The 6,343-nt window shown below is 45.3% G+C and overlaps 1 pseudogene; it reads left to right on the top strand.

The window, feature by feature from the left end:
* The first annotated feature begins 373 nt into the window (after positions 1–373).
* On the top strand, positions 374–540 carry LOC129705034 (U2 spliceosomal RNA; annotated as a pseudogene).
* Positions 541–6,343: the final 5,803 nt, after the last annotated feature.

Genomic DNA, 6,343 nt, shown 5'->3' with positions numbered 1-6,343 from the left:
TCGGGAACAGCAGGTAGGAGACTCTGCGTTTCCTTCCACTTACCTTTAGGTGCAGACATGGACTGGGTCCATGTAAGCTGCAGAAAGCCAGCGGGAGGACCGCGGAGTGCAGGCAGCCGGCAGGAGAGCACTGGCAGCGGCAGGAGCACCGGCAGCGGTAGGAGCAACAGGGGCACATCGATTCCCGGAGAGGGAAAACACCTGTGCCCAACTTCGCTCCAGCACGGTGAGAAAATTCATTTCTCAGCAGCAGCAGTAACGGCCAGCGCCGAGGCCAAGGACTTTGCAGTGCAGTTGACTGGCTGCAATCTACCACAAGGGACCAGTAATGTGAGTACCAGGGTCGGTCCCAGCGGGCTTTTTAGTTACAGTAATCGCTTCTCGGCTTTTTGGCTAAGATCAAGTGTAGTATCTGTTCTTATCAGTTTAATATCTGATACGTCCCTTATCTAGGGACCATATATTAAATAAAAACTATAGTAGCTGTTATTATCAGTTTAATATCTTATATGTCCCTTATCTAAGGACCATATAAGTAGGAGTGCCCAGAATTGAGGGCATTAGAGTGGGGTTGACCGGCTGCAACGACCACAAGGGACCAGTACCGTCAGTATGGGGGTGGGTCCCAGGGGTCTAAGATAAAGGAGCAGCCAGGAGCGCTGAGAGCGTTGAAGCCGGGTTAAAGGAATAGATGGAATCAGCTGTGCCAGTTATCCTCCACACCGGCCATATCCACTCCACGGAAGGAAGGACTAAGCTGGAGAAGGAGGACCGTGGAACAGCGGGCAGCCAGCGGCACTTGGATCATCCATAGTGGGATCAGCTGTGCCCGATGTCGGCCCCGCACCGGCCAGATCCAGGCGGCCGAGCGGTAAGGCTAGACACAAATCAAACAAGGTAGTGGACTCAGAGGGTCCGACTTTGCATAAAACCGCCGGCAACCAGCGCCCGAGAGGGCTGGAGCGGGAAGAAGCGGTGTATAGAGCCTTGCTCCAACGTGATAAACCCACAGCAGTACCTCTTTGAGGGCTGCACAGTGCTTCTACCCCATCAGAGGGGAGCACTGTGGGTCAGTTCTGGGTTGACTTGCAAGAGGGGTCCGCAGAACAAAAGACAAGTGGGCAGCAGTTAAGCCCCACATGGGTACCCCGTGCGGGACCCTAGAGATCTCTAACTCTAAAAAAGAGTAGGCAGGACCCTGATGGGCCAGAGCCTGGTAATACAGCATCCCATGATCCTAACACAGCAGGGACTCTGCTGGACATGGTGGCTGATTACTTTAGCCAAGTCAAACATGGGTAGACTTGGATCCAGGATGGCAATAGTATTACTATATGTCTGGCCACAAACGCCAACAAGAAAAATTTACAGACACTGGCCAGACATCTGCCACCTGGCAACGGTGAGGCATTACAGGTGCCCAGTGTAAACCAATGCATTTGGCAGCATATGGGGACGAACATCAGGAACCAGGACCTCAAGATCCAGAGAACCTTAAAGGGATTGACGGAAGGCATCATAGCATACACCCGCACCCTGGACTAAACGTAGGTAACCAAAGACCATCAAGACGCACCAGCTCTGTTTAGTAATATGCAATATGACCTGAACTACACGTGGAAGGTGGCCATTCAGCCAGCACTGGGACCCCAAAAATGCTACCATTTGCAAACAAAGAGCCGTGTGTGGACAAAGCCAAGACACTGGGGCTCATCAAGGCCAGCGCAAGGGCCTATTTTGGAGCATGATACCAGCCACAGGCAAGGCCATAAAAAATGTGGCTCATACCAGTGGCAGTGCCAGAAATCAATATTACCCGCAGGATCCTTTTTTTTTAGGGTATGGCCAGGGCGGCCACCCTGGAAGATGCGGAAGCCTCAACCTCCCACACAACTCCGAACAAGAGATATCAAACCAGAACCTCCTTTTCAAAAAACCAAGGAAATAACACAACCACCGGTAACCATGGAGGTAGGTGGGGGGGGGTTTTCTTCTGTTAAAATAGGGACCTATGATGGTAGGGGAGGTTGCAACACTACAGTTATGTATGGTATATAATCACTACAGATTCATATAATCTCAGCAGTATTCAGGGTTATCTGATAGGATTTACTCATCCCAATAACCACAGTACAACATACACCAGAAGGGCATTTTGTCCTTACGTAAACCAAACAATTCTAAAACCAGCTTCGCATTGTTATGTAAACAAAGCCATAGGGTGAGGTTTTCCCCCGTTCGGCCCCATCAATGGGGTACTAGGGAAAATTCAACAACACTCGGCATCTGGAATTCTTAGAGTACCCGACTGACCTTCTAAATCATGGTATTCGGTCATACAGGGGATGGTGTTAGAACCATGTTCCCTAATGAACATAGCCAAAAATTATTGATTTATCCAGTGACTGGAGGCAGTCATCCATGCCATAAGACTATGGATTTATTGATTTGTAGAATCTAAAAGACCCACTACACGGCTTCGGGCTGTCAGACAGGACGATGAATCTCATCTCATCTGCACTAAGACTGTCAACACGGAAGCAGTACCTTGGACACATCAAGAAATGGGGCATATACTGCTCGGACAACAACCTCGACCAAAAGGCCAAGAACATTCTGGCCGTATTGGAATTTTAACAAGCCTCCATTATGATAATCGATGGAGCTACAGTGCCATCAATAGTGCCACAAGTGCACTCTCCAATTACCTATCACAAGGAACGGAGCGGCACGCGGTGGGAAAGCACCCCTGGTAAGAAAACCAGGTACTCCGAAATCTGGGACGTGGGTGTCGTTTCTCAACATGCTGAGGAGCTTGTAGCTCATAACAGCGTTGTCACTTCAGTAACAGACCAGGAAGATGGTTATGCTCATGGTATTATTTACCGCACAACAAGTCCAGCCATTAAGCAAACTGAGCCTGGACTCCCTGATCATCTCACCGAGAAACTGGTGTTGTCATACAGGATTTAATAAAAGAAAACAGATCGGGTTCCTCGGGTCAAGTGTTTGAATTTATGGTACACCCATATGGCAAACGACTGTGTATAGCAAGACACATCTAACAATACATAGAATATACTAAGAACATTCGAGGTCAGAAAATGGAGTTGTTTATCTCTTACAAGAAACCGCATGAAAGGGTCACGACTCAAACTATATCAAGGTGGCTCAAATAGGTCCTAAAAATGACACTAATGTTTTAACTCTCATTCCACCAGGGCTGCAGCAACATCCGCAGCAAAAATTGTACAGGTACCCACAGACCAAATCCTCACAATGGCAGGATGGTCATTCAAAAAGGGTTTTCCACAGGTTTTATAATAAACCAGTTATTTTTTGGAGCCATCAATTGTATTAAGAAAACATTTTATGTCCAACAAAATAATTACCCGAAAGGTTACAGGGCTATGATTCTCAAATTTTAAAAAATGTTATATAATTTTTTCATTATACCACACAACTCTTTGTATAATTGTGTTTAAAATTACTAATGATGCTCTCTCCCAATACCCAAGGCAGTTGTGAAGCATGGACTCGTTCCACGGCATGAGGTCACAGAGCTTTGAAATCTTCACGAAGTCACTCACGTGACTCCGAAGTAAAATAGTAAGATTAAACGAGAACTTACCAGTTTGAAGTTTGATCTGTATTTTATGAGGAGTTACGATGAGGGATTTCGTGCCCTCCGCTCCCACCCTCTTATGATCATATCAAAAACTGGTATCTCTTTGATAATCTTACTATGTTAGATCATTATAGGTTCCTGTGACCTCACACCGCTGCTTTGAAGAATGACACGCATGCGTGGAAGCGGGCTTCTTCACGAAATCCCTCATCGTAACTCCTCATAAAATACAGATCAAACTTCAAACTGGTAAGTTCTCGTTTAATCTTACTAATCTACTTCATTATCCACAACACCACCTATCTTAGTATCATCTGCATACTTACTAATCCAATTTACCACACCATCATCCAGATCATTGATGTACATGACAAACAACAGTGGACCCAACACAGATCCCTGAGGCACCCCACTAGTCACTGGCCTCCAACCTGACAAACAGCCATCCACCACTACTCTCTGGCATCTCCCATTCAGCCACTGTGGAATCCATCTTGCTACTCCACCATTAATAGCCACCAATTGAACCTTCTTAACCAACCTTCCATGAGAAACCTTGTCAAAGGCCTTACTGAAGGCCATATAGACAACATCCACCGCTTTACCCTCATCAATTTCCCTTAAAAAAATTCAAGATTAGTCAAACATGACCTTCTAGGCACAAATCCATGTGGAGTGTTCCTAATCAGACCCTGTTTATCCAGATAATTATATATATTATCTATAAGTATGATTATAGATATTATCACTAAGTACGGGGTTGTGTCCGTGCAGTTTGTACATTCTCCCTGTGACCACATAGGTTTTCTTGGAGTGCTCTGGATTCCTCCCAGATTTGAAATATGTGCAGGTTTGTAGGTTAATTAACTTCTGTAATTGTCCCTTGTTCGTAGGATGGGATAACATAGAACACGTGCACTGATGATTGATGGTCGGTGTGGACTTAGGCCCTGTTTTCACGCTGTATCTCTAATGTGGTTTCCCAGAATTAGGAGGTATTAGCTACAAGGAGAGGTTGGACAAATTTGGATTGTTTTCTCCAGAACGCTGGAGATTGAGTGGACACCTGATGTAAGTATAACAAAATGATGAGGGGCATAGACTTTTTCCCAAGGTGGAAATGTCAGATTTAAGATGAGTGGGGCAAATGTTTTACACAGAGGGTGAGTGCCTGGAATGCGTTGCCACGGGTGGTTGTGGAGGCTGATATGACAGTGATGTTTTTTTAGATTAGCATGTTGATATGCAGAGAATGGAGGTAATGGTTCGTATGTGAGCAAATTAGGTTAGTTTATCTTGGAATTATGTTCACAACGGTGATTTGGGCCAAAGGTCCTGTTCCTGTGCTGCATTTTTCTATGTATGAATATCTATACTTATTTCAAAAAATCCAAAATGCTACAATTCACACTCAAGCTCAATGGCTATGCTGGAGAGATCCCAGATGTAAAATATTTATCTCCTGTTCTGTATTATGTTTACATATTCTGTTGTGCTGCAGCAAGCAAGAATTTAATTGCCCTATCTGGGACACATGACAATAAAACTCTCTTGACTCTTGACATGGACTTAAGCCAAAAAGCGTTCTTGGGGAAAAAAGAGCTACCTTAAATTTAGTTGCATCTGGTTGGGTACCTATGAGTGAAGAGTGTGAAGAGTTGGGTGAAGAGTATTCCATGCTTTAATTGTGCGGGGGAACTCCATGGAGCAGCCAGCATCTCTGGATAGAAGAAATTGGGTGACGTTTCAGGTAGAAACCCTTCTTTAGATTTCCTCTGGCTTTAGTGTTTTTAGCTTAATTTAAAGATACAGCATGGAAACAGGCCCTTCGGCCCACCGAGTCCACGCCGACCACCGATCACCCATACTCTAGTTCTATCCCACACATCAGCGACGTAAGTCAAGAGTGTTTTATTCTCTCACGTCCCAGTTAGAACAATGAAATCCTTACTTACAGCAGCACATCGGAATATGTAAACATAGTACTCTGTAAAAAATGTTACAAGCGAGAAAACAAAACTCCATACAGACAGCACCCCATATTCAGGATCAATTCTGGGTCTCTGGCAATTTTAGGCAGCAACTTTATGGCCAATGTACTGCTCCATAGCCTTGAACTGAATTAAAACATAAAGTAGCTGTGATGGGGGACATAGCGTCACTTAGAGATTTAAGACTGAAAATGGAAAGTTTCTTTTTTTTAGTAACCAAAATTATCAACGTATAATTTTTTTGTGTGTTGGAAAATAAAATATAGGGGCACAGCTGGTGGACTTGCTGCCTCACTTGCCAGAGATCTGTGTTCGATCCTGTTCTCGGGCACTGTCTGTGTTGAATTTGCACATTCTCCCTGCAAGCATGTGGGTTTCCTCCCACATCCCCAAGACACAATGGCTATGTAGGTTAACTTGTCTGTAAAATTGCCCCTAATGTGTAGGGAGTGGGTGAGGAAAGTGGGACAACAGAAATTGTGTGAATGGGTAGACAAAAATGCTGGAGAAACTCAGCAATGAAGCAGCATCTATGGAGCGAAGGAAATGGGCGACGTTTTGTGTCGAGGCCCTTCTTCAGACTGATGTGAGGGTGCGAGGGGGGGCAGGAAGAAGAAAAGAAGAGGCGGAGACAGTGGGCTGAGGGAGACCAGGGACGCGGAGGAGAAAGCAGGGGACTACCTGAAATTGGAGGTCAATGTTCATACCGCGGTGGTGTAAACTG

This window comes from Leucoraja erinacea, chromosome 1, assembly GCF_028641065.1.
Source record: "Leucoraja erinacea ecotype New England chromosome 1, Leri_hhj_1, whole genome shotgun sequence".
Lineage (NCBI taxonomy): Eukaryota > Metazoa > Chordata > Chondrichthyes > Rajiformes > Rajidae > Leucoraja > Leucoraja erinaceus.
This window is presented reverse-complemented; position numbering and strand designations above follow the sequence as displayed.